Genomic DNA, 24103 nt, shown 5'->3' with positions numbered 1-24103 from the left:
TTTGGGGCCTGGCTGCTGGCTGCTGGCTGTTGGGTCTAACTGGGCCTACTCTGCTCTACTCTACTATACTCTGCTAAACTCTACTATACTCTGCTCTACTCCGCTCTGCTCTACTGTACTCTACTCTGCTATACTATACTCTGCTCTACTATACACTGCTCTACTCTACTATACTATACTATACTCTGCTCTACTCTACTATACCCTGCTCTACTATAGTCTACTCTATTATAATCTTCTCTATAATACTCGGCTCTGCCCTACTCTACTCTGTACTGCTCTACTAAACTCTGCTCTACTATACTCAGCTCTACTCTACTATACTCTGATCTACTCTACTATACTCTACTATACGCTGCTCTACTATACTCTGCTCTACTCTACTATACTCTGCTCTACTATACTCAGCTCTACTCTTCTCTACTATACTCTACTATACTCTGCTCTACTATACTCTGCTCTGCTATACTCTGCTCTGCTATACTCTGATCTGCTCTACTCTGATCTACTCTACTCTGCTATACTATACTCTGCTCTGCTATACTCTGCTCTACTATACTCTGCTCTGCTATACTCTGATCTACTCTACTCTGCTATACTCTACTCTGCTATACTCTGATCTACTCTACTCTGCTATACTATACTCTACTCTACTAGGGTAGCCTAGTGGTTAGAGCGTTGGACTAGTAACCGGAAGGTTGCAAGTTCAAATCCCGAGCTGACAAGGTACACATCTGTTGTTCTGCCCCTGAACAGGCAGTTAACCCACTGTTCCTCGGCCATCATTGAAAATAAGAATTTGTTCTTAACTGACTTGCCCGGTAAAATTTAAAAAAAATACTCTGCTCTACTTTACTCTGCTCTGCCCTATTATACTCTGCTTTTCTCTGCTCTACTCTACTCTGCTCTGCCCTATTATACTCTGCTTTTCACTGCTCAACTCTACTCTGCTCTGCCCTATTATACTCTGCTTTTCTCTACTCTGCAGGTGTCGATTCATCAGAGTTCCGTAATGGCAATATCTCTGAGAGGCCTCTCCCTCTCTCTCTCTCGCTCTCTCTATACATCTCCTTCTCTCAGTACTTATATCCCACTCACTAATCTCTTTCCATAGGCCAAATAATTGTGCATACACTTCCATAACAAATGAATGAGATGTGTTCCTAATCCCAATACACTGTCGTTAACTACGTAGCTGCCTGTATTAGCATGCAAACATGCCTCTTCTTCTCTCCATCTCTCCTCCTCCCTCCATCTCTCCCCCTTCCAACCTCACTCTCTCTCCTCCTCCCATCCTCTATCCAACCTATCCTCTCTCCCCAATATGTTCTCCCTCTCACCTCCCCACCCTCTACCCAATCCGTACTTTCTCCCCAATATGCTCTCCCTCTCACCTCCCCACCCTCTACCTAATCCGTACTCTCTCTCCAATATGCTCTCCCTCTCACCTCCCCACCCTCTACCCAATCCGTACTCTCTCTCCAATATGCTCTCCCTCTCACCTCCCCACCCTCTACCCAATCCGTACTCTCTCCCCAATATGCTCTCCCTCTATCTCCAACAACATGTGGTGTACATTCCAGCTGTTTATTAACACCAGAGATTCCCTGGAGCAGGTGATGCAGTCAATTACTCCACAATTACCAGGGTAATTATGCAAAGGAGAGGAGAGCTGTGGTTATGTGCTGTGCAGGGGGAGGAAGAGGAGATGGAGAGGACCTTGGTAGAGAAGCCTGGCCCCTGTTCTGTTGGCACTGGATGGGGCTGGCTGGGGTTGGATATGGCTGTATAGGGGCTGGATGGGGCTGTATAGGGGCTGGATGTGTTTGGATTGGGGGCTGGATGGGGCTGGATGTGTTTGGATTGGGGGCTGGATGGGGCTCGATATGGCTGGATAGAAGCTGGATGGGGTTGGATATGGCTGGATGGGTTTTGGATAGGGGGCAGGATGGGGTTGGATATGGCTGGATAGGGGCTGGATGGGTTTGGATAGGGGCGGATGGGGTTGGATATGGGGCTGGATAGGGGCTGGATGTGTTTGGATAGGGGCGGTTGGGGTTGGATAGGGGCTGGATGTGTTTGGATAGGGGCGGATGGGGTTGGATATGGCTTGATATGGCTGGATAGGGGCAGATGGGTTTGGATACGGGTGGACGGGGTTGGATATGGCTGGATAGGGGCGGATGGGGTTTGGATAGGGGCGGATGGGGTTTGATAGGGGCGGATGGGGTTGGATAGGGGCGGATGGGTTTGGATAGGGGCGGATGGGTTTGGATAGGGGCGGATGGGTTTGGATAGGGGCGGATGGGGTTGGATATGGCTGGATGGGTTTGGATAGGGACGGATGGGGTTGGATAGGGGCGGATGGGTTTGGATAGGGCGGATGGGTTTGGATAGGGGCGGATGGGGTTGGATATGGCTGGATGGGTTTGGATAGGGGCGGATGGGTTTGGATAGGGGCGGATGGGTTTGGATAGGGGCGGATGGGTTTGGATAGGGGCGGATGGGTTTGGATAGGGGTGGATAGGGGCTTGGATAGGGGTGGATGGGTTTGGATGGGTTTGGATAGGGGCGGATGGGTTTGGATAGGGGCGGATGGGTTTGGATAGGGGCGGATGGGTTTGGATATGGCTGGATAGGGTTGGATATGGCTGGATGGGTTTGGATAGGGGCGGATGGGGTTGGATAGGGGCGGATGGGTTTGGATAGGGGCGGATGGGGTTTGATATGGCTGGATGGGTTTGGATATGGCTGGATAGGGTTGGATATGGCTGGATGGGTTTGGATAGGGGCGAATGGGGTTGGATAGGGGCGGATGGGGTTGGATAGGGGTGGATGGGGTTGGATATGGCTGGATGGGTTTGGATAGGGGCGGATGGGGTTGGATATGGCTGGATGGGTTTGGATAGGGGCGAATGGGGTTGGATAGGGCGGATGGGGTTGGATAGGGGTGGATGGGGTTGGATATGGCTGGATGAGTTTGGATAGGGGCGGATGGGGTTGGCTGGATAGGGGCGAATGGGGTTGGATAGGGGATGGGGTTGGATAGGATGGGGTTGGATAGGGGTGGATGGGGTTGGATATGGCTGGATGGGTTTGGGTTTGGAGGGGCGGATGGGGTTGGATATGGCTGGATGGGTTTGGATAGGGGCGAATGGGGTTGGATAGGGGCGGATGGGATTGGATAGGGGTGGATGGGGTTGGATATGGCTGGATGGGTTTGGATAGGGGCGGATGGGGTTGGATATGGCTGGATGGGTTTGGATAGGGGCGAATGGGGTTGGATAGGGGCGGATGGGGTTGGATAGGGATGGATGGGGTTGGATATGGCTGGATGGGTTTGGATAGGGGCAGATGGGGTTGGATATGGCTGGATGGGTTTGGATAGGGGCGGATGGGTTTGGATAGGGGCGGATGGGTTTGGATAGGGGCGGATGGGTTTGGATAGGGGAGGATGGGGTTGGATATGGCTGGATGGGTTTGGATAGGGGCGGATGGGGTTGCATAGGGGCGGATGGGGTTGGATAGGGACGGATGGGTTTGGATAGGGGCGGATGGGGTTGGATATGGCTGGATGGGTTTGGATAGGGGCGAATGGGGTTGGATAGGGGCGGATGGGGTTGGATAGGGGCAGATGGGGTTGGATTTATTATTATTTTTTATTTAACCTTGAGTTAACTAGGCAAGTCAGTTAAGAACAAATTCTTATTTACGATGACGGCCTAGACCGGCCAAACCCGGACGACGCTGGGCCAATTGTGCGCCGCCCTATGGGACTCCCAATCAAGGCCGGTTGTGATACGGTTGTCTGTAGTGACGCCTCCAGCACTGAGATGTAGTGCCTTAGACTGCTGTGCCACTCAGGAGCCCTAATGGATGGGGTTGGATGGGGCTGGACAAGGCTGGATGGCGGTAGGATGATTGAGACATACAGTAGATTCTGCCGTGCCAGAGACAATGCTATCATAGAGGACAATGTGCCTTCTCACCTGTTAAACATGCAGGCACAGAAACACTCCTCCTCTCCCCTTCACTCTGACACACTGATGCCTGCACGGCTGTTTGTCATGTTTGCACGAGTGGCCAAGACTGCTGATGTTGCTTTGGACAATAGCTGTAATGGGTTTGTGTGTTGTGGAGTGTGCTGTCTCTGTCTCTGTCTCTGTCAGTGTGTGTGTGTGTGTGTGTGTGTGTGTGTGTGTGTGTGTGTGTGTGTGTGTGTGTGTGTGTGTGTGTGTGTGTGTGTGTGTGTGTGTGTGTGTGTGTGTGTGTGTGTGTGTGTGTGTGTGTGTGTGTGTGTGTGTGCGTGCGTGCGTGCGTGCGTGCGTGTCTCTTCACTCCCCAGACAATTTGGAGGGACACAGAATGCAGGAGGGATGAGAAAACAAAGATGGAGGGGAAAGTGGAGAGAGAGAGTAGAGGAAATCCGTGGAGAGGGGGAGTGGAGGAAGGTAATTAGAGGATAGAAAATCAGAGAGAGCTGTTTCATACTAATACTGATGGAAGTCTCTCTCTCTATCTCCCTCACAACTATATTCACAGAATCACACACTAAACACATTCGTACTCGCTCTTTCATTGTCACCCCCCGCCTCCTCCCGCTCTCTAACAACCACTATTGCTACAATCATCCTTGTGGACAATCTCACACTTCTACAATGAAGCGTACGTCAAGTCTTCCCCCACATGCGAGTGGTGAGGCAAATTGAAGTGCAGACGGGCTATTCTCAAACAGAGAGTGTCAGAGGGAATGAGAGGGCTCTGCATATCGCCTGCCGAAAGAGCTTTATGGGCCGGGATTGAAAATCATTTCACTGCCAGGATGAATAGCACATTGCTTAGTGGCAGCTCATCACTTTGGGAGGACTGTGTGTGCTGGATATAATGAAAGACACAGCCAGACAGACAGACACAGCCAGACAGACAGACACAGCCAGACAGACAGACAAACAGCCAGACAAGCGTCTTCACATGTGGCTCTCAGTCTGAAAACCATATAACCCCTCTAAACACTCCTGCCTCCAGCTGTGACTTTGTTTTTGTGGCTCTGCGTGCTGTGGATGGACACTAAGCTTGGCGTGTGTGACTCATGAAATTCGGTACTTTGGTTTATCTGTCTGTGTGATACAGATTAGCTGGTAAAACTCTCTGAGTGAGTCAGTGCTAATGAACGAAACATAAATCCTCACGCCAGACCTCTCTACTGGGGTCTGTTCATCCACTTGTCTGGTTAAATGGAATGTAACATCTCTAACACACACAGTCAACAGGAGACTAGGACTGACTGAATAATCTGATTTGACAAAGAGAAAACTGTTGATATGCTTGGAATTACAAAATCATGCAATGAAATACACAGCACCCGGTCGCTATGCTTCCTGGTATTGGCCATGTATCACAAAGCGTCAGTCCTCGGGTGCAGTTGTGGTCTTTGCGTGTCTTTCTGTCTGTCTGTCCACTTGTTCGTCCATCTGTCTCTCTGTCCTGGCAGGGGACTAAAGGCAGGCTGTAGGCTGGTCCCATGACCCCATGTTGTATTGGTGGAGACGGGAGGGAGATGGCGAGCGGCGAGGGAATTACCTCACAGCTCCGTATCTCAAATCTGGGGGATTAAGCTCCATTAAACACGGAGCGCCGCTGAGGTTTTATCTCTGGATTTCACTTCAAGACAGAGCAGAGCGCAGAAATGAGGGAGAAAAAGAGAGAGAGAAAGAGAAATAGCGATGAAACATCTTTCACCATTATCGGACAAATTATACGGGAAAAAAGGGAGGAATGAGAAGAATGCCTCTTGCCTCCTCTCCTTCCTGGCATTGTGGGAAGGAGGGGAGAGTGTGGTCATTATATTCCACTGTGTGCTGTTGTTTAAAGAGCCATCCAGGCCAGGGCTTCAGACCACTCTGGCACTGACTAGTACTGCTGTTGCTGCTAGGGTAGTACTGCTGTTGTTGCTAGGGTAGTGCTGCTGTTGCTGCTAGGGTACTGCTGTTGCTGCTAGGGGTACTGCTGTTGCTGCTGTTGCTGCTTGCTGCTGTTGCTGCTAGTGTAGTACTGCTGTTGCTGCTAGGGCACTATGCTGGGGTACTGCTGTTGCTGCTGTTGCAGGGTAGTACTGCTGTTGCTGCTAGGGTAGTACTGCTGTTGCTGCTAGGGTAGTGCTGCTGTTGCTGCTAGGGTACTGCTGTTGCTGCTAGGGTAGTACTGCTGTTGCTGCTAGGGTAATGCTGTTGCTGCTAGGGTAGTACTGCTGTTGCTGCTAGGGTAATGCTGTTGCTGCTAGTGTAGTACTGCTGTTGCTGCTGGGTTGCTGTTGCTGCTAGTGTAGTACTGCTGTTGCTGCTGTTGATGCTGGGGTACTGCTGTTGCTGCTGTTGCAGCTAGGGTAGTACTGCTGTTGCTGCAAGGATAGTACTGCTGTTGCTGCTAGGGTAGTACTGCTGCTGTGCTGCTAGCTGCTAGGGTAGTGCTGCTGTTGCTGCTAGGGTAGTGCTGCTGTTGCTGCTAGGGTAGTACTGCTGTTGCTGCTAGGGTAGTACTGCTGTTGCTGCTAGGGTACTGCTGTTGCTGCTAGGTTAGTACTGCTGTTGCTGCTAGGGTAGCACTGCTGTTGATGCTGGGGTACTGCTGTTGCTGCTGTTGCAGCTAGGGTAGTACTGCTGTTGCTGCAAGGATAGTACTGCTGTTGCTGCTAGGGTAGTACTGCTGCTGTTGCTGCTGTTGCTGCTAGGGTAGTACTGCTGTTGCTGCTAGGGTAGTGCTGCTGTTGCTGCTAGGGTAGTACTGCTGTTGCTGCTAGGGTAGTACTGCTGTTGCTGCTAGGTTAGTACTGCTGTTGCTGCTAGGTTAGTACTGCTGTTGCTGCTGGGTTAGTACTGCTGTTGCTGCTAGGGTAGTGCTGCTGTTGCTGCTAGGGTAGTGCTGCTGTTGCTGCTAGGGTAGTGCTGCTGTTGCTGCTAGGGTAGTGCTGCTGTTGCTGCTAGGGTAGTACTGCTGTTGCTGCTAGGGTAGTGCTGCTGTTGCTGCTAGGGTAGTACTGCTGTTGCTGCTAGGGTAGTGCTGCTGTTGCTGCTAGGGTAGTGCTGCTGTTGCTGCTAGGGTAGTGCTGCTGTTGCTGCTAGGGTAGTGCTGCTGTTGCTGCTAGGGTAGTGCTGCTGTTGCTGCTAGGGTAGTACTCCTGTTGCTGCTAGGGTAGTGCTGCTGTTGCTGCTAGGGTAGTACTGCTGTTGCTGCTAGGGTAGTGCTGCTGTTGCTGCTAGGGTAGTACTGCTGTTGCTGCTAGGGTAGTGCTGCTGTTGCTGCTAGGGTAGTGCTGCTGTTGCTGCTAGGGTAGTGCTGCTGTTGCTGCTAGGGTAGTGCTGCTGTTGCTGCTAGGGTAGTGCTGCTGTTGCTGCCAGGGTAGTGCTGCTGGTACAGACGGACCCTGTGAAAACAGCTAGGCCTCTCCCCAGCGCTCACTCACTTAATGGGAAGTGATCACTGTTGTGCCATACCCGCATGCTGCCCTTGCATTTACTCACACACAGAGAATAGATTTTAAGATGCATTCCCTTTAAAGACAGCAGCCATTAAGACATTGCCACATCATTCTACTCATCCATCTACCCCAGTTTATCAGTGTTTCTGTGCTAGTTGGAAGCCACCAGCACCTCCCTCTCAACTCTGGAACTTGACCTTAAAGGAAAAATCCAGTCAAAAACACTGTACACTGTTGATACAGTCCAAAAAAGGTTTTGCATGTCAGCAATCACGTTTTCAAGATAAAGGATTTTCATGATGATGTGGCAGGTGACACTTACCTTCTTCAAAGTCTAATATCTTGAAAACTTGCCTCACATGTCCTCAACTGGCAGCTTCAATAAATAGTACCCACAAAACACCAGTCTCAATGTCAACAGTGAAGAGGCGACTCCGGCTGCTGGCCTTCTAGGCAGAGTTCCTCTGTCCAGAGTCTGCGTTCTTTTGCCTATCATAATCTTTTATTTTTATTGGCCAGACTGAAATATGGCTTTTTCTTCACAACTCTGCCTAGGTCAGCATCCCAGAGTCACCTCTTCACTGTTGCCAGTTGAGGATGTCTGTTTCTCAAACTAGACACTCTAATGTACTTGTCCTCTTGCTCAGTTGTGCACCGGGGCCTCCCACTCCTCTTTCTATTCTGGTTAGGGCCAGTTTGCACTGTTCTGTGAAGGGAGTATTACACAGCGTTGTACCAGATCTTCAGTTTCTTGGCAATTTCTCTCGTGGAATAGCCTTCATATCTCAGAACAAGAATAGACTGACGAGTTTCAGAAGAAAGTGCTTTCTTTCTGGCCATTTTGAGCCTGTAATCAAACCCACAAATGCTGATTCTCCAGATACTCAACTAGTCTAAAGAAGGCTTCTTTAATCAGAACAACCATTTTCAGCTGTGCTAACATAATTGCAAAAGGGTTTTCTAATGAAAGATAGGAAGCTAGTACTTTTTCAGAAGGAGACATTGATTTTTATCCCTTAGATTTTCCATTAGGGTGGCAGGCAGCATTGTGGCGCTGTGACCTCTCTAACTGGTGTTAGTTCAGCGTGACGGTTGGGGCTCTTAGCAACACTGTCACTAATCACAAATTAAATTTGTTATCTTCAAAAGCGGGACTGAGGGTCTTCAGAAGTGAGTGCTAACAACAACTCAGCACAAACTTTTCAGTATTAGTTCTACTTTTGATGATCCTTCATGCTGCAAGCTATTCCAGACTAAGGTGTCTCCTTTTGGAACTGAGGGTTGAACGCTTCCTCATTCGCACCACCGTCACAACCCTTTTCTTTGCTCAGCTGATGCTGGCTATACAATAGGGAATTAAAGGGGAAGCACAGTGTCGGCAGGAGAAGCACTGAGACGGTTCAGACAAATTCAGGTCCGTCACACAATCAACATCCAGAAAGTCCCATTGCACACTGTCAGCATAGTAAATATAGCAAGCTATGCCTCTGGCCAGCAAAGCTTGGTAACCAGAACAGCTCAGACCACAACTCAGACAGACAACAGTCTCAGAGCCTGGGGGCAGAGTAGGATGATTGTTTAATGATTAATGATTGTTAATGATTGTTAACAATCTTAATGATTGTTAATGATTGTTTCAATGGTCTAGCTTGCCCTCAGCTTTACATGTAATAAGATCAAATATGTCTAAAGTTTGTGGAAATATATACAGAATAACTCCTGTGCGATCCGTGATTAAACGATTGAGTCTATACATTTATGCAAATGTCTAACCAAATGAGTTATTTTTTTATCTCTTAAAAAAATGTAAAAAAATAATATTAACTGTCACAATAAATTGTCCAGAAACGTCGTTCCTATAGGCTACAGATATTACACTGCATAACGTCATGTACTATTTCTATATTGTGTTTTTATCATTCCATGTATTCTACTCCATATGCAGCCTGTGTTTCCAGAGAAAGAACAGTCCAGGTTGATAGGCAGCGGCAGCATATAAAGGTTTTTCTTTCAGCCCAGGCCCTTTGCCCCAATGTGTAGAAATTAATTGAGTGAAAAAAAAACTTCTGTTTAAGGTTGAAGTGGGTTATATGAGGCAGTGTAACAATTGTTTTCTGTTTGCCAGGGGCTATATATCCTTCATTCTGGCTTTCTCTCTCCTCCTCGCTCAGCAGCCCCCCGCCATCTCTATTCCCCCTCGCCATCCATCCACCTTCCAAAGCCTCCCTCCCTCTCTCTTCTCCTTTCCAGACTTTTTTTCACCCTCTACCTTCTACCTTCAGGATGTATTTTTATATATCCTAGACAAGCCATTTTTGGTTTCTTTAACCCCCATCTCTTGCAGGAATAGGTTCCATTGGTGTGTATGTACAGACGTGAGTGTGTGTGGTAGGTTTATACTGTGTACATACACTTATAGGGGGCATGTCTGCATGAGGACAACACTTTGATATGCCTACCATGCTTTTATAGCCACGAGATAGAGAGCAGAATGTTGATGATCTGTGTGCGTATGCTTGTGTTAGCTTTTCTTTTTGTGTATGTGCACGCGTGTAAGTCTGTGTGTGTGTGTGTGTGTGTGTGTGTGTGTGTGTGTGTGTGTGTGTGTGTGTGTGTGTGTGTGTGTGTGTGTGTGTGTGTGTGTGTGTGTGTGTGTGTGTGTGTGTGTGTGTGTGTGTGTGTGTGTGTGTGTGTGTGTGTACAATGGGTAATAGGTTTACTGGGTGACAGTGACATAAACAAGGGACCAGTGTGTCTACACACCAGGCAGAACACATTCAGCACCCCCCCCCCCCCACGGGTTTTACAGAAATGACTCATCTCCTGCACATTTTTGTGTACAATATAAATATATTCACCGTCGCAAAATTCCCTTTCATTTCAGCAAAGCCTCCCTAACCGACAACAAAAGGAGAATCAGGGCTCTATTTTCGGCTGGCTAGTGTCAAACGCACGTTAGTTTGCCATTTCGTCATGTAAAAACTGCCTGGCAGTTTCCAGCCTTAACGCCAGGTTCTGCAATTTACATGTCTTATACCAGCTCACTTGGGCTCAGATGGGCGTGGGGGAAATATTTGAGGTGTGTCCTTAAAAACATGGTCCAAAGTGTTAATTTCAGGCAGCTCTGGTAGGGATATGGCCCAACTTTCATTATGACAAGAGAGAGTTTGGGAGAATGGCTGCCCTGAGAGTTCTGCTTTACATACAGACATAATTTGAACGGGTTTAGAAGCTTTAGAGTGTTTTCTATTCAATTACAATTATTATATGCATATATTAGCAATTTTGGACAGATTTCTTTTCTGTTTACTATGGGCACGCAATTCCTCCAAAGGGGGCAGTAGTCAGCCCTATCTTTAACAGGTTAAGACAAAGCTAGTTTTAGCGGTAACACAGTTGGTTATGGCATTAATATTGATGGCGGAAACTCAGCCTATCCAGCCGTAAAACACACACTGTCCATATACGCACGGAACAAGAGTAGCCTAATGTGCTTTTGGTGCCTGTATACTTCGCATTTGGAAATATGAAAACAAATGTTTTTTTCCCATTTCGCTTTAATTGATTAAAAACTAAGCAATAGCCTCCCCTCCTCTCAATGAAGGCATTTTTTTGTCTGCCTAATGCAATCGCGAAGTATAGTCAAGACAGTCAATGAAGGGCTGGGCTTCTGAGACCGCTTGGAAATACATATTAATCACCAAAGCTTTAATAAAATATCAAGTTTGAGAGGAGTAAAACAGTGATCTGACATTCCCTTTTGACCTATGCATTGTAGGCAGGCCCACGTTATTTTAGCCATGCAGATCCCATTCTGGACGTGCGTAAAACCCCCTCCATGATGTACAGTAGGCTACATGTTCATGCCCATCATGACACGAGAATGAGAACCGTGGTGAATATCGGTGAACCTCATATTTAGAGAGTCATCTGTAAGCCGTAAAAATGGATTGATTTTCCGTTTCATGTGATCAAAATCCAATCCCTCCCTTAGGCCTCTGTGTGTGTTGGTGTGTCTGTGTCTGTATGGGTATACAATAACGATGGCTGGTTCAACAGCAGTGTCTGGCTTTTGTATCCTGGTAGTTTTATGATACCATTACATTTTACAATGATTTATTGTTGTTGTTGTTTAAAAAAACAACGTATTGCTTGTTTTTCGTTCAATTGTATTGTACAATTGTGCAACCAAACTTATTTGAATGATTCCCCTTCCTGGTTCTATGGTGACAACGTCCGTGGCAGACTTGCACTGCAACTACTGGAGATGAGTGGATGCCATCTGATCTGGAAGACAGTTCCAATTACCTTTCTAATCCTTTTTGTTCGACCTTATCGATAATGAATAGAATCTTGCTCATTGACAATGTTTGGCATGTACATGCTCAGCCATAACGCAACGTACAGTAGGCCTAGCCCCCATATCCGTGGAAATGATCTTGAAGCCATGCGTTTACCAAGAACAATGTGGACTGCAAATAGTTTCAAATGAATGTACTTAGCAAAGATAGGTCTCCATTTTGTCATTTCATTTATGTAAGCCATTGAACAAACTATAACGGACTAACATTGGAATTGGAGTTGAGTTCACGGCAATACATAAAATACCTTAACTACACAACCTGAAGCAGCCACATCTTTCGCCATGGAGCACGTTCTGATTGGCCAGTGAGGGGCCACGCCTCGACACACCCACATCAAAACCCAGGCCTTTCACGCCAAGGCATGCAAGTGTTTCGATAATTGTGATCGTGAAAACAGCACAAATGTAGATTTGCTTGACGTTTATTGAAATAGAGCTGCCAAAGTGGAATTATGAGGGAAATAAAGGGACATGGCAAAAAAGAAAAGCAATGTGAACAAAATGGAGGACCAGTGTAAAGAACAGGGTTAACTCAGGCATGGTGAAGCGTCATGGAACGAGAGACAGAGACAAACTGAAGAGAAAAGCAATGTGAACAAAATGGAGGACCAGTGTAAAGAACAGGGTTAACTCAGGCATGGTGAAGCGTCATGGAACGAGAGACAGAGACAAACTGAAGAGAAAAGCAACGTAGAGAAGAGCGGGAACAGAATAGCCATGTGCGTGTGAGTGAATGGAGAATATTCTCGCTCCCTAACGGTTTCCCCTGTTGCCCGGAGCATAAGGGTTTAACCTGTTTTCTCTGTTAAACTCCTCTTAAGTCACTCTTTCATGTTAAATATCAATCCTCTCTATATATCCCTGTCAGTATAAACACTGTCTCTCAGCACGCCACACACTATAGAAGTTGATATAAACACTTTAACAGTCTCTTTGAACTCTCCAGCTCAGCTCATTACCAATGCTTTGAAGGCTGGATGTGGGAACATTGGTACGGTTTGATTTTGCAGTTATTAAACATGCAGCAGCAGCAACTTGGTTCTAAACTTCCTGTACACCCAGAGTTGATAATACATGAAGTTGTGTACACCACCTCCTCGGCAGCAGAGACACAGTAAACAAGCAGAAAAATATCAGAGGTCGAAATGAACATAAGCCACACGTGTGAAAGTTCCATTTACAGCCTGTACTGTATATGGATGGAGGACCATTTAGGAACTCATCGCGACGCTAATGTCAAGGTGCAAAGATGTCTGCAGACAGAGAGAGAAAAACAAGGTGCTTTGAAATGTGGGCCCATCCCATGCAGACGTGTGTACTGTATACTGTACAGTACTGAACATCCATCTCTAAAGGAGATAACACAGTGATTCCACCTTCGACCCCTTGGCGCCCTGGTAGCATCCTAACACCAACAGAGGGCTGTGCTCCATCTCTGCCCCCCCCCCCCCCTCAGGCAGATAAAAGGAAGCAAATCATATCAAATGTTATTTGTCACATGCTTCGTCAACAACAGGTGTAGACTAACAGTGAAATGCTTACTTACGGGCCCTTCCCAACGGTGAAACAAGTTTTCGAGGCCAGCGGGAGGAGAGAGACGAGAGAAGAGGAGAGAGACGGGGAGACGAGAGAAGAGGAGAGAGACGGGGAGACGAGAGAAGAGGAGAGAGCCTGACCCAGCTAGCACTACAGGGTCTGAGGAAATAGCCTTTCTACAGAGTACTGCCTCTTCCACGGGAACAGCTTTCTAGGAGGGGAGAGAGTATTACAGCCGCCTCTTCAGAGAGAAGGGGGGATTTAGCAATATACTATTTCCCAAAGAGCGATCCAAGACATTTCACTCAGCCTATATCATGTATTTTACAGGTTCCTAGAAATAGAACGTCATTCCGTACAACAGTTCAACATAGCCTCTTTGACCCTGTGGTCAAGAAGAAAGACAACCTGCTACCCTGCTGTGACTATGATGAATCCGGAGTCCTCATGTAGATCATTATAAAGAGATTCTGGTGAAGAGGAGAGAAACCGGCACTCGCTCCCTGAGGTGAGGGAGTTGAGGGTGAGAGACACTTGAGAGTCGGTCTAAAGCTGTGTCCTTCGAGTATCCACTTTGAACTGGTTCCTTTCAGGTCTGTGGGCTGTGCAGACAGAATATTCCTCTGATTCATCCTCATTACAGCCCATTCTGACAAAATTAGTTGGAGGTCAAAAAGTTCTCCAACTGGAAACAGAATAACAGATGTGAAACAGTTGGCAGATTTACCCACTGCTACAATGTCATATCTCCTAACTCGACTTGAGTAAATGATCAGAATTGACATAACACAGAAATGATGTAGCGTTGCCACAAGTTATAGTGGGCTCTTGCTCTGTATTGTACAGTACAGTCTGAATGCACTTCTCTGTTGTGTCAGAGAGAGGGCAGTGAGGCCTTAGTAGTGAAAGTCAGTCATTACCATTCGGCCCAAGTCTTGTGCCGCTCCGGCCTCTGTCCCTCTCTCTGGCTCACTGGAGTGTACTGTAGCAGAGCAGAGGAGAGATCATACGCTTGGCAGCCACTGACTGTGTCACGAAAAGCCTACTGTAGACTAACATAGCCCCCCCCCCAACCGCCTCTGTTTTCCCCTACGCGCCCCCACCCCCCCCCAACCGCCTCTTTGCATATCTTGGGGTGATGCTTCTCTCGGTGTGTGTCTGTCCCAGGGGAGCTGTATCAAACGCAGGACGAGTTCAGTTGCTTTAGTGCAGCTCCAGCGATCACGGAGATAATGACTGGCACACGGAGCGAGGCAGTGGGGGCTCACGCACAGTCCCGTTACATTTCAAAAAGCCCTTGCCGCCTCCCTCCCTCGCCCGCCTCTCTCTCTCTCTCTCTCTTCGTCATCCCCACACGAGTCAGTATGGTGCTCAGATGGGCCACCCAATGTTACAAGCCATCTCCCCCTCCCCCACATTAGTTATTCACTCTCTGTTCTCTCTCCTGCTTATTGATTCATTTGTATTTGTTTTAACACAGTGAGCTCAGAGACCTTAATGCATCACCGCAGGGTATTTCTGTCCATCATATTATCTACACTCTTCATCTCCATGCTCCATGAATCACAGCTCATCTCCTGGGCCATGTTTATGTGCCTCCTCACACAGACCCAGGAGAAAATAATGGTGTAGAGGTGTGTGTGTGTAAGTGTGTGTGTGTGTGTGTAATCAAGCCAATACAAAAATGCAAAATCAAGTCAAAGTCTTCAGCTTGATCGACACATTAAGGGCTTCTCCAGTCGTCGGATGTTTCTCCCTCCCTCCCTCCGTCCCTTCCTCCCTCCCTCCCTCCCGTCACAATAAAGAGGGATCCCTGTGGAGCTCCTCAGCATGACAACATGGTGACGGGGGGGTGACGGGGGGAGCAACAAGTGGCAAATTAAATCAAGGGGAAAGTGGTGATAATACACATCTTTTGACAGGCTCTTATACATTCAACAGCCACTTCCTCTACACCCTCCTCCTAAAATTAGCCCCAAATCCTGCTGTGGGATTTAAGTGGTGATAGCAAGGTCGGCATGAAAGGCTTACATGCTACTGAGTAGTTCAGTGATCATGACGAAGTAAGAGGAGAAAACTAATTCCACTCAGCTTAAAGAGAAAACCATGGGTGAGCTGGACACGTGAATCCACTGTGAATACTGACAGGAAACACTAACGTGGGAACCCGCTGGTTCAGCCTATAGTAAACACAAACACATTATGATTCAGTCTATAGTAGCACAGCCATGACACATGGTGTCACGGGCAAAGTCGTGGAAATGACCGGACCAAAGCGCTGCGTGATGAGTGTACATTTCTTTTATTTTTAATGAATGTCGCCAACAAAACAAGGAAACGACCGTGAAGCTTAACTTGGGCAACAAGGCCACTAACAAAGTCAACTACCCACAAATGCGATAGGAAAAAAGGCTGCCTAAGTATGATTCCCAATCAGAGACAACGATAGACAGCTGCCTCTTATTGAGAACCACACCCGGGCCAAACACAAAGAAATAGAAAACATAGAAACAAAGAAACTAGAATGCCCACCTTAGTCACACCCTGGCCTAACCAAAATAGAGAATAAAAGCCTCTCTGTGGCCAGGGCGTGACACATGGTGCTTTGTTCTGTAGTACACGGTGGAACAGTATCATTCAATGTGTGTAGCTCGAGGGACTATGTCCATGAGATGAGTGTATTGCTATGGCTAAATACATATGTATTACCTTATCAGTGTGTTAATATACAAATGAAATACATATAGTGTTGTACCATGAGGTATAATTGAATTCTGTTGTCTTGACAATCATACATTACTGGCTGTGAATTTGTTGTAAGCAGTAAGTTCTGTTCCTCTGTTTCTGCATAGTCCATCTTATTACATTATCCAGGTGACTAAAGGAATACGAAACTGAATGCTTTCAGTGACAGAACAGCTTCAATGACTACCTTCCTTTACCCGAGCAGGAGGTTAGGAGTTATAGCCATGGTAACGTGGGCTTTAAAAAAGATCACAAACAGATTGTTTTTTTTTTATCTCCAACACATTCAGGTAATTCAAAAGGGAAACGGAGGCAGGCTACAGCGTGATCAGAGCCCAGAGTCAAATACAAAAATCTACGAATCACAAAGCAGACCCACCAAGGGAAGAGAGGAGACAATAGAGTTCATTGATTTACTGTCTTGACAAAACCCACAGTTGTTTAAAAGGCCTGCCTATTTTAACAATAGGGAGGAAACATGTCAGCCTCTGGTTGGTGACTACACGGTGTCAGTTATCTGGTCCCAATGTCACACCTGAGCTGGAGTATGGGGAGTATGGGAGAGAGAGAGAGAGAGAGAGAGAGAGAGAGAGAGAGAGAGAGAGAGAGAGAGAGAGAGAGAGAGAGAGAGAGAGAGAGAGAGAGAGAGAGAGAGAGAGAGAGCGAGAGAGAGAGAGAGAGAGCGCAGGAGGATGGGTGAGAGAGAGAGAGAGAGAGAGAGAGAGAGAGAGAGAGAGAGAGAGAGAGAGAGAGAGAGAGAGAGAGAGAGAGAGATCAGTTTGTTTTGTCCTCTCTCCACATCTGGCCCTGCAATCTAGTGATATCAGCTGCTGCATTGCTATCTGTCTGCCACGCAACACACACTGTCTGCAACCCAGTTGCCGTTTCTTCGACCTCAACTATCTTCTCCTTAACATACACACAGAGAGCTATAACCAACAACACTCTCGAGTCTCTTGCAAATACAAGTCTCCTTTGCGTTGGTAGAAGACCAAACAAACATTGGATTCCTCTCACCTTGACAGAAACGAAGAAGGCCCTCAGTGACTAAATTGCAAACGAACATAAACAACACAGAACAAAGCCATAGTATCATCTCTGGACAACATAACTCCTCTTTGTGTTGGTAGAATATCAAATTAACATTGGAATCGTCTCACCTAAGTGCTTTTAATTTCTATCAAAAAAAAAAAACCAGCACAAAGCCCAAAGCATTGAGTCTCCTCTAGACCCTCAAGGTCATGTGATATGGGAGACAGTGCAGACAATGTGGTGCGGTGTGGAGCCCAGCATCTATCTTCATGCAGCGCTCCCTGCATCCAGCCCAGTCCAGGGTCCACTCCATTACAGCATTAGCCGCTAACATTTTGACATTTGGCTCCATTATTATCAATGAGCAGAGGGGATTGAGCCACCGACATGCTGCATTAGCTTCCTTCATTTCACAGTTGCACGGCTGAAATCCCGCATTAAGACATATCCAACATGGACTGACATGTTAGGAGGAGCGATGAGAAGGCCACTGTTCAGGGGGTTGGAGGGGGGAATGGAAGGATATTGGCATTGAGTTCCAAGAGTGTTGGAGCTTTTGCCTTCCGTGCTCCTAAACAAGAAAGCTTATTCTATTCGGTTTAATTAGCCTGTGGTAATGAAATTAGTCAGAGGCACTGCCACCTTCACTTAATAGAAATCGATCTGTGTTTGGGGGAGTTTATTAAAGCTCGGGAATAATGGGAAGAGGGGATGGAGGGGGTCCACATTTGAGGTACATATTTTTGGGGGAAGCATAGGGGAGTTAAGCTGAGCAGCAGAAGGAGAGAAGGAGTGGTGAGCTAATCACAGACAGACAACTCTCCTCTCCTCAGGTCCCCAAGCCAGATGCATTCTGGGTAGATGAGGAGAGGGGCAGGGTGGTTGCTCATTTATCTAGCCGTCTGGCCAGCTCACCTGGAGTGATGGGGGAGACGTCAGAGAGGCAGGCTGCTATTTCACGCCCTGTTAAGCACTAATGCCGCAACATGCCCTGTGCTCCAATTCTAGGGAACGGGGAGCATTACCGTCCGGTTCTCAAGGTTCTGTCCGTCTGGACTGTAGGCTTGGAGGGGGAGAGGGGAGTAGATGAGATAGGAAGAAAATGGGAGGGAGGGATCAAGAGAGAGAGATTAATCGGGAGAGAGAGGTAGAGAGAGTGGGATGGCCCAGAGAGTGAAAGAGAGAGGAAGAAAAGAGAGAGGGAGTCAGAGAGAGGTGGGAAGAGAGGGAAGGAGAGAGAGAGGGAGTCAGAGAGAGAGGTGGGAAGAGAGGGAAGGAGAGAGGGGAGCCTGCAGAGACAATGGTCTGGAGCAGACAGGACAGTAGCAGGGCACGCGCTGACATCCACTCCCGCTACGCACTGCTGCCTCTTACAGGCTCCTGAAGGCCCCTGACTCCCAGCCCCTCTGCCTCCTTGCCTTACTTCTCTTCTCCTCACTGGAGCCACTGAGCACCACTGGCCTGAACCACCCACAACACTTGTGTTCTCTGTTTGCTAACTCGGGCCTGTGTAACAACCACACAGCTTCTAATAGGTCCTGGCTGCCTGGAGAGAGGAGAGCATTTATACTTAACGGAGCCATGTGAGGAGGCTGCTTATGTAGAGGCTGAAGACTCTGGAGGACTGTGTGTGTGTGTGTGTGTGTGTGTGTGTGTGTGTGTGTGTGTGTGTGTGTGTGTGTGTGTGTGTGTGTGTGTGTGTGTGTGTGTGTGTGTGTGTGTGTGTGTGTGTGTGTGTGTGTGTGTGTGTGTGTGTGTGTGTGTGTGTGTGTGTGTGTGTTCATCTTACCCTGTCATTCTGCCTATCTGGGCACTACTGTTATCCCAATAAGTTTCAATGGTCTGAAATAATGTAGAAGTGAACTTATACAGCTAGCTGTTATTTGTGCCTTATTATATATAATTCATTTTACTGGAGTTCATCTTTAGGGAACTATAGGAAAAATACATTCAGTGTGTGTGGTGTTTAAATAGCGAATCTAACCAGCCGGTCCCTACACGGCAGGCTCTCCTGGAGAGAGTCCCCCTGGCTTGACTGTACTGTGTGTGTGCTCTTCCCTGCCTATACTGTACTATACTGTACTGTACTGTGGTGTACCAGTGCTGAAGGCTAAGGGCAGGACATTTACTTGTGTTTACAGAAAACAGAGCTGAAGATGACTGATGGGTCACAGATCCTGTCCTGTCCTGACTTGGGTTGTAGAGCAACTGATGGATCACCCATCCTCTATGTCTGTTAGGAACTGCACAGGGGGGTGGCTGCACAGGGGGGTGGCTGCACAGGGGGGTGGCTGCACAGGGGGGTGGCTGCACACACACACACACACATATGTCAGCTACTACAGTCACATGGCAGCAGTGTGAACTGTCATATGGCAGCAGTGTGAACAGTCACATGGCAGCAGTGTGAACAGCCACATGGCAGCAGTGTGAACAGCCATATGGCAGCAGTGTGAACAGTCACATGGCAGCAGTGTGAACAGTCATATGGCAGCAGTGTGAACAGTCACATGGTAGCAGTGTGAACAGTCACATGGCAGCAGTGTGAACAGTCACATGGCAGCAGTGTGAACAGTCACATGGCAGCAGTGTGAACAGTCACATGGCAGAAGTGTGAACTGTCATATGGCAGCAGTGTGAACAGTCACATGGCAGCAGTGTGAACTGTCACATGGCAGCAGTGTGAACAGTCACATGGCAGCAGTGTGAACAGTCACATGGCAGCAGTGTGAACAGTCACATGGCAGCAGTGTGAACAGTCACATGGCAGCAGTAGGAACAGTCACATGGCAGCAGTAGGAACAGTCACATGGCAGCAGTGTGAACAGTCACATGGCAGCAGTGTGAACAGTCATATGGCAGCAGTGTGAACAGTCACATGGCAGCAGTGTGAACAGTCACATGGCAGCAGTGTGAACAGTCACATGGCAGCAGTGTGAACAGACACATGGCAGCAGTAGGAACAGTCACATGGCAGCAGTGTGAACAGTCACATGGCAGCAGTGTGAACAGTCACATGGCAGCAGTGTGAACAGTCACATGGCAGCAGTGTGAACAGTCACATGGCAGCAGTGTAGAACAGTCACATGGCAGCAGTGTGAACAGTCACATGGCAGCAGTGTGAACAGTCACATGGCAGCAGTGTGAACAGTCACATGGCAGCAGTGTGAACAGTCACATGGCAGCAGTGTGAACAGTCACATGGCAGCAGTGTGAACAGTCACATGGCAGCAGTGTGAACAGTCACATGGCAGCAGTGTGAACAGTCACATGGCAGCAGTGTGAACAGTCACATGGCAGCAGTGTGAACAGTCACATGGCAGCAGTGTGAACAGTCACATGGCAGCAGTGTGAACAGTCACATGGCAGCAGTGTGAACAAGTGGGCCTCCAGAAAGAGAGGTGTATCTGGGACTCACAGCTGTGTTATCTGCATAATGCAGCCTCCATCTGGAGTTTAAAACAAATCACATTTTATTTGTCACATGCGCGGAATAGAACGGGTGTAGACTTAAACGTGAGAGGCCTGTTTATGAGCCCTTCCCAATGATACAGAGAACAAAACAATACAACAATAGTAACACAAGACAAATAAAATAGTCATGAATGGACGTATATACAAGGAGTACCAGTACCAGATCAATATGCAGAGGTACAAGGTATTTGAGGTAGATATGTACATGAAGGCAGGGTAACGTGACTAGACATCAGGATAGATAATAATACGGTATTTGAGGTAGATATGTACATGAAGGCAGGGTAAAGTAACTAGGTATCAGGATAGATAATAATAAGGTATTTGAGGTAGATATGTACATGAAGGCAGGGTAAAGTAACTAGGTATCAGGATAGATAATAATAAGGTATTTGAGGTAGATATGTACATGAAGGCAGGGTAAAGTGACTTGACATCAGGATAGATAATAATAAGGTATTTGAGGTAGATATGTACATGAAGGCAGGGTAAAGTAACTAGGTATAATAATAAGGTATTTGAGGTAGATATGTACAGGATAAAGTGATAATCAGGATAGATAATAATAAGGTATTTGAGGTAGATATGTACATGAAGGCAGGGTAAAGTGACTTGACATCAGGATAGATAATAATAAGGTATTTGAGGTAGATATGTACATGAAGGCAGGGTAAAGTGACTAGGTATCAGGATAGATAATAATAAGGTATTTGAGGTAGATATGTACATGAAGGCAGGGTAAAGTAAGGATAGATTTGAGGTAGATATGTACATGAAGGCAGGGTAAAGTGACTTGACATCAGGATAGATAATAATAAGGTATTTGAGGTAGATATGTACATGAAGGCAGGGTAAAGTGACTAGGTATCAGGATAGATAATAATAAGGTATTTGAGGTAGATATGTACATGAAGGCAGGGTAAAGTGACGAGGCATCAGGATAGATAATAATAAGGTATTTGAGGTAGATATGTACATGAAGGCAGGGTAAAGTGACGAGGCATCAGGATAGATAATAATAAGGTATTTGAGGTAGATATGTACATGAAGGCAGGGTAAAGTGACGAGGCATCAGGATAGATAATAATAAGGTATTTGAGGTAGATATGTACATGAAGGCAGGGTAAAGTGACTAGACATCAGGATAGATAATAATAAGGTATTTGAGGTAGATACAGTATGTACATGAAGGCAGGGTAAAGTGACTTGACATCAGGATAGATAATAATAAGGTATTTGAGGTAGATATGTACATGAAGGCAGATAAAGTGACTAGACATCAGGATAGATAAAATAACTAGGTATCAGGATAGATAATAATTGACATCAGGATAGATAATAATAAGGTACAATAAAGAACAGAGTAGCAGCAACATATGACGAGTGTAAAAAGTGTGTGAATGTGTGTGTACGTGTGTGTGTGTTTGTGTCGGTATGTGTGTGTGTGTTTGTGTGTGTGTGTGTGTATGCGTTTGTGCTGTCGGTACGCGAGTGTGTTATGTGTGTGTGCATATGCGTATGTCGTGTATGAGAATGTCTATGGGTTATGTGTGAGAGGGTCAGTGTTTGTGTGAGTGTGTGTATATAGTGTGTGTATACACACGCTCTTTACATGACACAGACTGACCAGGTGAATCCAGGTGAAAGTTAAATCCACTTCAATCAGTGTAGATGAAGGGGAGGAGACGGGTTAAAGACATTGTGTATGTGTGCCATTCGTTTTCATTCATTCATCTCCTTTAGTCAAAGCCCAAAAGGAGGAGTATGATCATGGAGCCCCGGTGGCTTCAAAGCCTCTTATTTGTCAAGACATAGCGTCACCTATCCAGGGTTTATATCGACATTGGTTCAGTCCCAGAGTCCCCAGCTTGGAGAGGACTATGGTGTTGAACGCTGAGCTGTAGTCTATCAACAGCATGGTCACATTGTCCAGCTGGGAGAGGGCAGTGTGAAGTGCAATTGAGATTGCATCGTCTGTGGATCAATTGGGGCGGTATGTGACTGGGAGTGTGTCCAGGGTGCTTGGGAGGACGGTGTTGATGTGTGTTATGACCATCCTTTCAAAGCACTTCATAATTACAGATGCTACATTTAGGCAGGTTACCTTAGAGTTCTTGGGAACAGGGACATTGGTGGTCAGGTTGAAACATGTTGGGATTACAGACTGGGACAAGGACAGATTGATAATGTCTGTGAAGACACCTGCCAGCTGGTCTGCGCATGCTTTGAGAACGTGCCCTTGTGATTGTTAACCTGTTTACAAATTTGACTCACATTGGCCAGGGAGAGCGAGATGACACGGTCATCCGGAACAACTGGGGCTTTCAGGCAAGACTCAGTGTTGTATTCCTCGAATCGAGCACAAAAGGAATTTGATCATTTGGGAGTTCTGCATCACTGGGCATCTCACGGCTGGGTTTCCCTTTGTTATCATCTGCAAGCCCTGCCACATACGACGCATATCAGAGCCGGTGTAATAGGATTCCACCTTCCTCCTATATTGTCCTTTTTATATGTGTGATGTCTCGACGGAGGTCCTAGCGGACTTTCTGTATGCGTCCATATCTGTGTCCCGTTTCTTGTAAGCTGTAGTTCAGCCTTTAGCAGAGCGTGGACACTGGCTGTAATCCATGGTTTTAACTAATGTATGTGTTTTCTATCCCAGGCATATATACCAAAACAGCATATTTAACTTGATATGTTTGACATGGAAGTATTTGGGTTCAGCTCACAAATAACCAAAATGATATCTTGACATGTAGACTTAGCACTTTCACAAAGAGTGACATGAATTAATACAACTGTCAGACATTATGGAAGAAACACGTAAGACCCAAATGGTTTTAGCAAGCATGTCCAGAACAAGTTATCAGAGAGTGGCACGTCCAGGCACAGACAACATTGAGCTATTTCCCCTGAGCGACCGTCCTGTAGAGCAGAACAAACACAGAGCTGGAACCCTATTGGACAGTCTGGGGTTTGTCTCTGTCACACACGGCACCCGCCACTCCCTGAGGTATGTGTGTGAGTGTGTGCTTATGTGTAGATGGACACACCCATCCCTGACACCCCTACCCATCCACACTCCTGTGCCTCTGGCACCATTGCCTAGGGCTAAGCCTGCAAGTGAAACAAAACCAGAATTTTCCCCCCAGCCCTATAAAAAAGGAAGGGAGGGGAGTGAAGCAGGCCCTAGAGGCCTGAGAGAAGCTCCTTTTCATGTGTGTCACCGCTGATAAATCAACCATGGTGCCAGCACTGCACCGCTAACCCAGGCTGGCCCGGCGTGAACCCGGTTGAGACTGGGTCTGTGTGGTGTCTGCTGGTTAGGGGGCATAGAGGGGAGTGAGGATAGGGGCAGAATGCGGAGTTGGGCTCAGCATGGTGTGTACTAGCTAGTGAGGGAGGAGAGAAGATTAATGTAGGCTCTGGAGAGCGAAGGCAACATCCTGCAACTTAATAAGGTACAAACAATCGGT

At 47.0% G+C, this 24103-nt stretch overlaps 1 protein-coding gene across 7 annotated transcripts in view; it reads right to left on the bottom strand.

Annotated features, from left to right (window-relative positions):
* camta1a (calmodulin binding transcription activator 1a) overlaps positions 1-24103 on the bottom strand; it is a 522529-nt gene that overhangs the window by 219749 nt on the left and 278677 nt on the right. The gene's annotated exons all lie outside the window — the stretch shown is intronic.

The sequence above is a fragment of the Oncorhynchus gorbuscha genome, linkage group LG10, assembly GCF_021184085.1.
Source record: "Oncorhynchus gorbuscha isolate QuinsamMale2020 ecotype Even-year linkage group LG10, OgorEven_v1.0, whole genome shotgun sequence".
In the NCBI taxonomy this organism is placed as follows: domain Eukaryota; kingdom Metazoa; phylum Chordata; class Actinopteri; order Salmoniformes; family Salmonidae; genus Oncorhynchus; species Oncorhynchus gorbuscha.
This window is presented reverse-complemented; position numbering and strand designations above follow the sequence as displayed.